This window comes from Tribolium madens, unplaced genomic scaffold (assembly GCF_015345945.1).
Source record: "Tribolium madens isolate multiple individuals breed KSU strain unplaced genomic scaffold, Tmad_KSU_1.1 Scaffold_97;HRSCAF=244;Tcas5.2_LG3a, whole genome shotgun sequence".
Lineage (NCBI taxonomy): Eukaryota > Metazoa > Arthropoda > Insecta > Coleoptera > Tenebrionidae > Tribolium > Tribolium madens.
In genome coordinates, this window is record NW_025401069.1 from 11,657,372 (window position 1) to 11,669,857 (window position 12,486).

The following is a 12,486-nucleotide window of genomic DNA, read 5'->3' on the forward strand; positions in this document are numbered from 1 at the left end:
CTTCTATTTGAAAAAAATCAGTTACGGCTATTTGAAGTTTCCCAAAATTAATCCAAAATTTACGCAAAAAAAGATGTAACTTTTCTTTTTCGTATGCCAAAATACGATTTCAAAATAATTAAAAATAGTGGAGTTATCGATTTTTGGAGAAAAAGATGCAAATTGGTTCATATTTCAAAAACGATTAAATTTGGGCATAGGGAAGTCTAATAAAACCTCTCACAAAACCTCTTGAGTAAAAAAAAACATAACTTTTTATTTAAAACAACAAAGTTGATATCCATTTCCGGTGTAACCGGAAGTGCTGCCATTTTGAAAATGTTTTCATTGAGCGAGATCTAAACGATTATGGCTATAATCAAAAATTTAGATAAAAATCACTCTTAAAACTCCCAATACTTCTAATGTGAAGTTCAACCGAAACAGCTTGTATTTAATAACTAAAATGCTTATTATAGTAGGATTCTTGACCTTTTCACTAAAATTTTGTTTCATAAAATTTTAATCAAACTCGTTTTACGACAACAAAAACATAGGTGGTACTCAACTTTTAATAATAAGTAAAATAATGAAATTGTAATATAAATGTATGTGTTTTTGTTTACTTTTTGTATTGTTATAAGAATTTTCTTGTCACCTTTTACAAAAGAAAGAACTTTTTATTTTGTGTTTGCTTTAAAATCACTACAAAACTTGGTCAAACATAATATTTTTGTAAACAAAATATAATAGAAAATATGTGTCAAGGCTTGTTATTTGAGGGAGTACAGGTTTAGTTTTTCGCGTAAACTCTGGCGCAAAATAATTCAACACGAAAATTGTGACTTTTGGTTGGATTTTAATTTTTTATAATAATGCCTGAAAGCATAAAAACGCCAACATGTTTCTCAAAAAGTTTTAATTTCGCGTTGCTGGTCGTAATTCGAGGCAATAAACAAGTCCATCATTTCCCGCTTAACAAGGCATTAAACAAGTCTAGACGCTCCAAGTCTTTTTTTCAATTTAACTCATTGGTAAATTTTGCATTTAAAACGGTTTCCTCTCTTTGATTTTCACCTTGGCCTCCTGTTATCTCCCGTTCGATTATTTTATTTTCGCAAACATGTGTTCGTTCGCAGGAACGCTATCAGCTGTAACCAGACAGAAAAGCCGCCGAATATTTCGTTCGTTGCAACTCGTGTGTAATTAATAGATATGTGATGAAACTCCGGCTCTTTATTACAGCCGGTTCCGGATGAGCGAGTCCGACCCTGGAGTGTTTGATCATTCACCTGTTCATTGTTGGTGATATTCAAGTTGAAACAAACCGGAATTCTGACATTTTCCGGACGATTTTCGCCACGTTTCCAAGGGCCGGTTCTGGGTTTAAGGTCAAGGGCGGATTCGAAACATGCTAATATGAATCCACCCTTTGGAGGATTTTGCTGACTAGCTGCTTAGTCGAGGAGAGTTAATGACGCCCCAGTGGTGCGAGCCCGCGTTAAGGCCCTTCAAGGGCCCCGATTAGTAAATAAATCGATGATGCGGGCAAAAATATGCATCTTCAAACCCTTTGAGACTGCGTCTTTAATCTTATTATTGGACGCAAAAAGACAGTTTGAGCTATTTTTTCGTTTAATGAAGCAGATTGTTTCTTGTTTACTCAAGTTTCAAGTTAAAAAATTATAACGCTACTGATTATTAAATCATACGTTTCCTGCTTTCAGGACATTTCACTTTACTGATTTCGAATTTTATACTACAGATTTTACGTTTTAAATAAATTGTAAAGGGATTTGAATGTGGGTGCTTATTTTGCACCAAAATTTTATATGCAAAATTTTAAATTTAATGCAAGTTAGAATTTTGAATAAATTTCTACCGTATTGTAATAAATTTTAAATCCTAGACCCCGAAGGCTTTAGCAGAGGAGAGTTGTGTAAATTAGAATTGAGCAAAACTTGTATTTTTTCTGAAATTTTACAATAATTAAATTTTATTTCATTTCATCTTAGATAAATTTTAAATTAAATTTATTAAAAGAAAAATACAGTGTACTTTTCTGGATTCGTTGAAATAAAATTGCCTTAAGGTAAACATGCCCTGGATATTTTAGTTGAAATGTAAAATTATTTAGTATTCAGGGTGAAGAAAGGTCAATTTGTCAAAAATCAATGTTAAATATTTTTTTCTTTGTTCTAACTAGCTGTTATTTCATTATAATAGTTTAGAGCAGTTTTTTGAAGCTTCATTGGCTTTAACTTTTGAATAATTGAATGCAAAGTTTGAAGCTTGCACTCATCGTACTGCACACCCAGATTAAAATAATTTCCAGCCATCGGAATTATTGAAGCGAATTCAGTCGTTTTCAATTATTTATCGAGTTACTGAAAAACTTTTCGCAAGTTTTGTCCGGCTTTGGTAACATACTTGTGATAGTTTTTGCTCTAATTGGGCAAGTTTTCAGCGACGCTCCGGACGCGTCGCGGCGCTTCGTACACCCTCGTACAGCCGTTTCAGCACGCTTTCCTTTCAGTTGTACTTTTGCAGCGCTGTGATATTGGCTCACGGAGCTTGAAAGTGCATTTTTGCGACTCGCCGGCTTTGTGGGTTGCTTTTTGGCAGTGATTGCCTCGAGACCATCAAAGGTACGTTTTTTAAATCGTTTTTTGGCGCTGAATAAATCGACTTGTCACCAACAGGTGCCAAGTTTTAACGCATCTTCAGTGGGTGAAATGTAAATGTCAAAGACATTAAATAAGTGTTGACAAAACGCTCACTCGAAATAACGATGAAATATTTAACTTGGTTTAGGAGATAGTGGAAAACTTTCACTTTGGAAAGTTTCCGAGAAAAATTATTCTTGTATCAGTTTACGTATAATACGTCCCAAAAGAGACACTAATGCAAGTTTTATGAGAGTTTTTAAGGTGGTTAAAACAGGGAAAAATGTCAATTAAGTTGAAAGTTTGTACGCTGATTCTTACACTGGTGGAGTTTTCACGGATCGACGAATGAAAATAAATTCATTTCATTATGTAAATGCGTTTTCTTCCAGTTGACATGATGGAAATTCGAACTGATGGCTCTATAAATTTCGATTTGTGCGAATAAATTCTTTCGATTGGATTTTCAACAAAGCCACAGATTAAAACCTTAACAATCCGCAAATCCTACAGGATTATAGAAAAGAGCAATTACCACGGCGCATAATCCGAATTACACGTTTTCAGTTAATACGGGAATTCATGAAATTGTTTTCTGAAACAATAAGCTATAAGCCAGACTCGACAAAAGTACAACGCCTACGGGCTTTTTGCACGCCCTAATTAGCGCCAATTTGGAAAAATGGCGGATGAGGGAGTAATGGCGGAAGCGCTAATTGTAATTAAAAAAATTGTTTTTGAAAAAAAAAAATTTAAAAACAAATTTATAGTCATAAATTTTGTACAAATACCTTATAAATTCTGAATTTATTCAAATTAAAAAACTGCCAAAAGAATGTTATTTTTTTTAATCATTTTTCAATTCTCGAAAAACATTGGCTGAAACGTTATTAGCTGTAGTCATTGCAAAAAAAAGCTCTTTTAATTAAAGATTTTTTTTCAAAATAATTATAAAATATACAGTGTCCTAGCGAGTTGAAAAAGTCCACTACTGATCTTTATGTGGTAAAATTGAAAAAAAAATCGCCTAAAATTATTTTTAACTATACAGCGTGTTTCAAAAATAAGTTACAATATAAACTTGTGTTTTTTAAATTGAAACACCATATGTTTCTTAGCGTTTTGGGTTGTACATTTTTATGACAATGTTTTTAAGCTAAACTTTTATTGCTTGATTTTGCTTAATATTAAAAATAAGACGTTTTTTTTTTGACAAAAACATGCACTTTTGAAAAATTTATTACACAAAAACTAAAACAGCTAGAACAATTTTTTTTACTACCGCAAAGAAGAAGGTAGAAGCTTTTTAGTGTGTTGCATTTGCAAAGATAACAAAATAAAGGCGTATGTTAAAAGTTTAATAACTTAAAAAAATTAAATAGAACACCTATTTATTGTTTTTGCATTTAAAAGGTTATTAAATTGTCTTTCTAAAATTATTATTTTTATGTGTTTATAATCAATAACTAAAAAGATATTTAACGTTAAAAATTAAAAAAAAATAATTACTATTGTTTCAGTAGCCAAAAAGTGCACAGTTGCACAAGAGATGGAAGAAGTATCACTTAATAATCACATTTGTGTTAAACTGAATCTATTATTCTTTATTTTTACAATAAAATAATTCGAATTTTAGTATTTTTAACGACTTTTACAATCTCTGGATAAATCAACAGATAAGTGATCCGTGGTGGAATAACTATGGTTGCTACAATTAATATTGAATGTTAAATATCTCTTCATTTATCAATTCTAGACATTAAAGGTTTATTTTTTAGATAGACAATTTATCAATCTGAGATGCAAAAATAAAAAATAGAGTGTTCCATTTAATTTTTTTTTAAAAAACTTCTTAATTTATTAATCTTTACAAATGCAAAACACTAAAAAATTGCTACAGCTTTAAATTCTGTACTTTCTTCTTTGCAGAAGTAAGAAAACATTTGTTCTAGCTGTCTTAGTTTTTGTGTAATAAATTTTTAAAAAGTGCATGTTTCCGTAAAAAAAAATGTTTCTAAAACTAAGCAAAATCGACTAATAAAAGTTTAGCGTAAAAAGATTGTTTTAAAAGATTACATCCAAAAATGCCAAGAAAAATACTCGTACTAAGTTTCATTAAAAAACACAAGTTTGTATCGTAACTTAATTTTGGGACGTGCTATATGGTTGAAAATAATTTTAGGTAATGCACTAGATTAGTATATTTATCAATGTCCTATACATTTTTTTTAAATTTTACTATTTAAATATCACTAATGAACTTTTTCAATTCGCTGAGACACCTTGTATTTCAAAAATAAAAAATAGAAGTATATTTTTTAAGGCCCACATTTTTTAAATCTTTGAATTAAGGTCAGAAGATTTAAGTCTATTACTTATTTAAACAAATTCAGATAATTTTTGCTCCCTATTTTAGTGGTTGTTCTGCTATTAATTTTTGGCACTTCCTCGAGAAAATAATGTTTTTTAATTTAAATGTATTTCTTATTTTTTGCAATTGAATTAATTAGTTCTCGCCATAAATTTGCTTTGTAAGTTGGAATAGTAAATGGCGTACAAAAGCGGATATGTCTTGAAAGCGACCCTCGACATATCTAATTACAATTAGAGACAATTAGCTGATGAAGATCCGATTGTTGGAATTTATCAATTTGCGAGATTAAGTGAGGCGTGATCAAATTTCGCTCGATACAGTGGTAATTATAATTGCGTCGTAAGTTAATTGGAATTTTTGGCTTGAAAAGAAGGAAGCTATAACACTGACGCAACAAAATTTAATCGAACGTAAACAAAAATTTTGGTAAAATGTGAAACTTTACATTTCAGGGCGAATTTATCTCACTTTGAATTCGGATTTAGTAGTTTTATTGCGTTTTACGAAACATATTAAAGCTTTGAAGAGATTATATGTATAAAAGTATCTGAAGCTTTTATTTCAATGTTATCAACCTTTGTCTGGTGTTTCTTTTACTTTATAGACCCTGAAAACGAATTTTTTTAAAGTTGGAGTAAAAAATTACTGGCTTATAAATGTTTGATCTTTCATTGTAGACTCACAAAAAGTTGTTTTCTTGTATACAGTTACAGAATAATACCAATTTAAAAAAATTGTTTTCAAATTATGGATTTAATGGAATTAAAGTATTATTAATTACCTCCTGCGCAGGTGGTAGCAAAGTTTAAAAACAAAAGCAAAATTACTAATAATGAAATTTAGAGCGCAATCAGTTTTACTGTTCGAATTAAATTTAATGCTTCAATTTTTAGAAAAAAACAGCGAAACTTTTGATTAAAAATCCAAATAATACGCTTTGAAAGTCGCATTACGCTTGATAAATTATCTAATATTTTTGGGAATAAAGTAATAAGATGTGTACGCACGAAACTCCTCTAACAAAACTAATAAATAAAAACCTTGTGACGTGAATCACACTTTTATACTCATCTTTATACCACTTCTTTCCCTTCTTTTATATTATCTGTAGTAAAATATCGCTCTTATTTTCTTATTATTTAAAGTAAGCCACACTTTGGGTGGTCATAAAGCAAAAATCCCAGAATTCGAGCAAATTTTGATCAATAATCGCAGTTACGCGTGTTCATGAATTCTTAATCACCTTTTTGGAAAAAAATCTCTCTAAAACGTTGCCTCTTAAGTGGTTGAATCGCTTCCATTAGAAGTCATGCCAAATCCGCATTATGCGGCTTTCGCTTATCGATTCGACTGTAGTCCTTCCATTGGTTATCGCAACGGCTATTTTTATGTTACCATCAATGGAAATAAACAATGGTTTTGAAGAGGTAAAATGATGGATACAAATGGTTCGTCAAATGGAAACCATTAGGCGTTTACCATCGAGTGAACACTTTTGAACTGATTTCGATAAGTGAAATCTCTAGTCATTTTTCTGTTATTTTCACGAGCAATCAATAACACAAAGTGTTTGTTCATTTTTAGGACTGACAGTAACGCGGAAATCAATGCTGAAACGTTTCAAAAAAAAATTATATCCTTGCGATTTGTGAGAAGCAAATTTCTCTTAGTTTTCCCATTTTAAGACAATTCGGCTGTCTTTTGGAATGTTAATAATTAAATCCCGGCCGTAAACATAACCGTTGAGGCTCTCAAGACGTTGCCATTTCCCCATTTCTCCCTTAATAAAAATTAAATATTTTTCAATTAAGACCAAAACGGTGCCAGATGTGACACGTTTGTCCGCATTTTTGGCATTTGCTCGTCGTGAGTGTCGTAAAAGCGGTTATTGTCCTTTCGGGTTTTCCCTAATTAAGACTGCTGAAAAATAAAATTTTAATATAGAAAGAGAGCAAATTAATGCGATAAATTCGGGCTGTATGCTGACCATCGTGGATCTAAACAGATTAAACACACGCAAGTTAGTTGGGTCTGAAAGGAAACTGAAATATATCATTCGGTGTAAGCTGCTTTCGTGCAAGCGTGTATCGCTTCAGGTTTCATGATATTAAACAGCCCAGCTTGTTTTTCAAGCACTTGTTTCATTCGATGATTTGAAACAATACCGGAAAACTAATAGTCTTGCTCAAGTGTGACCTTGTTTTTCCGGAGGATGTTTTTCAGTAAACAACTGCTATGGATTCTACCATTTAGCAACTTGAGAAACTAGTGGACAAATGAATTTGTAAGGGTTAAATTTTTGCGAAACTCCAAAACGCAGCACAGTGTTCGAAATTAGTATAAAAACAGCAAAAACTTAAAAAAACTGGTTTTGTATAGAATTTTAGGCTTTTTTGTTAATCTAAACTAAAAACAACATTTTGCGAACAAACGTTTTTACTTTTTAATATGAGAACACGTGGTAAAACCAAAAGAGCTTCAAACAATTAAAATTATTTTTTAGCGCTGTATGCATATTTTCAAAAAAAGAATATATACAAAAAAATAAATATTTGAAAAACCATATCCAAGAAAAAAATCTTACTTGTATGTACTTTACTTCAAAAATTAGAGATTATTATTACTAAACTCGCAGGTTTAGGCAGCTTCTTCCGCTTCTCGGAAGAATTACACAATTTTAAAAATATTTGAAAGTTTAGTAAAATGTTTCTCAAGTTTAGGATAATGCTGGATAATTAATTAATTTGAGTACTAAATTTAATTAATTAGAATTAATACTATTTTTTTAATACTCAGCTTATTATTGGCCAAACTGCAACATGAACAGAACAGAATCTTTACACTTTTAGAGCCATATAAAACGACATACAGGGTGAGTCAGAATTCGCGCCCCAGAGAAAAATTTCAGGTAATATAAGATACCAGAAACATGGAAAAAATTTGATATTTTTTTTATGACTGTTTAATGATACTGAAGATTTTGAATATGTTTTTTATTATTATTTAGTAAAAGTACAAAAATTTTGACAATAAAAGCCACAAATAACATTAAACAGAGTTACAATTTAGAATACAGCTTCCTTGTTTCCTCTTCTAGAGTTAAAGAACAAAATTTAAACTCTTTGAACTTTCAGATTTTTATAGATAGTTTTTTTTAACATTTTTTTAATGTTCCTGCTATTTTACCACTTTTCTCTGGGGTGCAAGTGCTGGCACATCCTGTATGTATTTATTTTTTCATTACAGATCACCCCCACCCCCACCCCCATAAACTTTTTTACTACTAGTTTTAAAAGTACTGTTATCTAGTTTATCGAGAGGATGTGAAGTTGTTTTTTCTCCTAGTAGTTAATAACACTAGTTTACTAGTTACGATTTTTATATCTTAGCTGAAAGTTATAATTTCTTATAGATTGTGAGGTACTGACTTCAAAAAAAAATATTCAAAAAAAAACCATCACATCACATATTTAAGAAATATATAATTAACAAAAATACAAGAACCGACAAACAACAAATTAAAAATAACTTAGTTTATTATGTTCTCTATACTTATTTTTACCTTTATAACAGACCAAATCTAATTCCCTAACATACTCTCATCCCAAAAACCTTTGTTCCTATCTTCGGAAACCTTAAAACACAAGCCTTGTTTGTCACTTATGCTGAATAAGTTTTTAGAAAAGAAGTTCAAATTCGAGTCAAGGAAAGACCCATCTGGTGATAATTTTGCAATAATTCAGCAAAAACTTGAATTTTAAATCGGAGGTATTCCTGCAGAAAGCAAATATTATCGTTCGTAACAGAAAATTGTGACGTGATAAAAGAAAATTAACTGTAATTTTTGCACGATTAAAGGGAAATAAACATAAAAATAATAATTTGATTACAGGTATATTAAACAAGTTATTATTATTTGTAAACAAGTGTAATCATTTTTCTTGTAGACCAAGGGCAATAATGGATTAGAGGTGGGTAAATACCGATATTAAAAAGTATTCCATTGATAGAAATATGTCTAGAATACAATTATTTAAACTATATTATCATCACAAGAACTATTGGAAGTGTTTCGAAATAAAATTAATTCAAAATCAAATAAAAAAAAAACTAAACTTTCTCATTAAAATCATCAGAATAACCCCAGCTCTAATTTTTTTGTCTTTATCAAAACTGTCAAAACAACAAATAGCTTTATTTCATGTTGACATAGTACCGGTAGTAGGACAAATTTTAACACTTTTTTTCCTTTTTTTAACAGTTTCTTTGTTATTTTAACACATATTTCATATAATGAAGCTAGAAAATTTTTTTTACTATCACCGGACAACTAAAATTCTGCGATTTTTTACCTTACAATATTTTTGTTATTCTTTGTCGGATTTCGATGAATTTTTGTTCGGCTTAAAGAACAAACTTTGCAGAATATTGTAATCTAATTCAATAACATTTCTAGTTTTGTCTTGTAAATGAAAAATTTAAGTTTTCCGGTTAATTTTGGCGGCTAGTGTAGTTTCAACATCACATTATATCTCCAGTATATTGAAACACGTTTTTTCCACTTTTCCCTGGTCTTTTCTGTCATTTACTCGCCAATAATTCACCGCTCCCATTTAAAATTCCTGCCAACTCCTCGAGTTTTCCTTGCTCTTTTCAATTTCCCGTTAGACAACCCTCTTTTATTTGCATTTAATAAAACCACATTGTCTGCCACCGCCTCGTATGGCCCTAATTCTCGCGTATTTATCCCAAATTAGTCGAATTTTCCCGCTTTTATTGATTTTTTCTGAACCTCTCTCACTGCACTTGACACGCTATTACCGGCATGAGAAGGGAAGGCTTGCAAAGTTGTGGTAACCACTATTTGGGGTGACCCTTGGGGGTCCCAAGGGTCCTTTTACAACAGACACCGTCGGCGTCAAGAAGACTGTGCGTGTATCGATTCTCGGGTGCATTGTACTTGTAATATCTGTGACCCCATCTCAACCTACTTCTCATGATTTATAACTCCCGAAGCAAAATCTGATGCTTTAGAAACGGCGAAAAAATCCGTCTTTGTGTTAAGCGAAATCGGATTAGTTCGAGACGTAACAAAGAAATCCAGTGCTTTTAAATTTAAGTTTTCGGGGGAAAAATTTGCCTGTTTGTCGCGGCGCAACTCGATTAAAGTAAAAAAAAAGTGCCAAGCGAGATGAAAGCAGTCCTTATGTAAAAATAATTGAGTGCAGGTTATCCTTGCTCGTTATCTAGCTTTTTAAGAGTTAATAAATAAAGATGTAAAGTCATAATTTGTGTCGTTTTTCATTATGTGATGAAATTGCCGCCTCGAGGCGCTTATTACTTCTGTGAGGAGTGTAATGCATGTCGCGTGAATTTATAGCATGTCTGAGATTAATCGATACGCCCACGGATCGTTTTACCATAATAAGTGCTCCATGAATGTTGTTATTATCGAACAGGGAATTGGAATTGAAAAAAGCAAGGTTTAACGAAGTGACAGAATTGATGAAATTTGACACGGTTTAGGAGATACGTTACACGGAAAATCATTCAATAATGAAATTCTCAATACGGGCAAAATAAATTAGACGCTGGATTTGCTTCATTATAGACATAGTTTGCTTGGGCGAGGTTTGAGGACAACACTATCGAATGCTTTATTAAAGCCAGACATCAAAGCTCTGCCACAACTTATTTGTGGTAAATTTCGGAATTGAATAAATTAATAACGGGAGATCACACTGGAATACAAAGTACGGTCACATTGTGTCCGACAGAAACTTACTAGTTGTAAATATTTGCAAGGTTAGAAATTGTCTCATCAGATTTTTATGAATACATGTTTTTTGAACAAAATCAAATACAAGTTTCAGACTTTGAAACGCATTGAATAAACAATTTACTGAGTCTTAAATACATATTTTAAAAAAATTAGAAAATTTCAAAGCATTCACTTTTGTGTAATTTTAATTTTAGGATTGGGTTAAAACAACATTTGATAATGTTAACAAAGTACGAATAATTTCAAGTGTCGTGTTGACTTGTTGTCAGTATTACGAGTAATTTTCCAATTTTTTTAAATAAACATTTAATTTTTCTTATTTGAAGAATCCAGAATCGTGGTTAACATCAAAAACAAATTTCGTACTTTGTGTGGTAAAAAATTTATGGTTCACTGAATATAAAAATTTTCAGTTTTTTAGTTATAATTATAAACAAATAAAAGCCTTTTCTATTATACAGGGTCTTCCGTTTTTATTGTTACAAATTAAACAGGTTATATTAAATTTTAAATGTGGTTTAAATGTGAGTTTACAAAAGGAAAAAAATGGTATCTTTAATTTTACGCTAAAACTACAAAAAAACAAACATTTTTTGCTTCACTAGCAAATTTGTAATTAAAATTTTGTTATTCTGATTCAATGAAAAAAAAGTTTACTTTTCTCTTGATTTTGAAATAATTTTTCTCTGCTTTATAAGTCCCATCACATTGGCGGTTTTATTTGTTTGACTTTGACAATTAATTCATTAATTAAATAATGATGGTTTTTGTTAAAAATGACTTCGTTTTTTATCTTAAAGCTGTTTCTTTGAGTTTCCATTTATTAAAATTATGTTTTTAGAAATGTCTTTGTTATTTAATTTGCGTAAACTTATTTGTCAAACTGACATTGTTGTCAAAAAATTAAAACAGCCAAAAACATTACAAGTCCAAAATTACCTTTTTTTTCAGAGTCAGAAAAATTAAGTTTTAATTACAGTTTTGTTCTTTTCAGGTGAATCAAAAAATGTTTTTCTTTGCAGTTTTGGTGTAAAATCAAAAATAATAAAATTTTTCTTCTCGTAAACACCACCTAAAAAGGGTGCGTTTTTGGTTGACCTAATATTTCAGAAACCATTATAGAAAATATTGCAAAATTTGATACATCTGATAACCTTTATACACTTAAACGAATTCAAAAATGAAATGTGAAAATTTTTAATTGGGGGTGTCGCAAACTGAAAAGATCATAAGGTAAAAAATACCCAAACTATTTTAGATTTGGATTTTTTTCTCTTTTAGCAATAAAATCTTAAATTCCATATTATTGTGAAAACAACGGCCTCCGATTATTTTTCAACCTTTTCCACAAAAAAGTCTCTTGCGTTATTTCAACACAAATTACCGTTTTTAAGTAAAATCAATTTAAAACTTATGTTGCAGACCCTAAACAGATTTAAAATTAATTAAAAGCTACAGAATAATAAAAGCAATAAAATCTGTTTTCTTTAATTAATTATTTCTACACCAAATTTTATAACTTTATTTATGATTTTTATAATATTGGGTAAAAACTCATTAAAACCCCTTTTAGGGAGTGTTACTCCTTTAAATACAATTTTTTGACACATGTTTATAGAAAACTTTTGTCTCAAAATTGATTATTTTATTACCTTTTTAAATTTCTAAAAATAAAAATAGAGCAC

General features: G+C 30.4%; 1 protein-coding gene across 1 annotated transcript in view; it reads left to right on the forward strand.

The window, feature by feature from the left end:
• Window positions 1-2,516: 2,516 nt before the first annotated feature.
• Window positions 2,517-12,486, forward strand: part of LOC123014547 (GTP-binding protein Di-Ras1) — a 41,917-nt gene continuing 31,947 nt past the window's right edge. The window contains exon 1 of the mRNA XM_044413717.1: window positions 2,517-2,627. The gene's annotated coding sequence lies outside the window, so the exon portion shown is untranslated. The remainder of the gene's footprint in view (window positions 2,628-12,486) is intronic.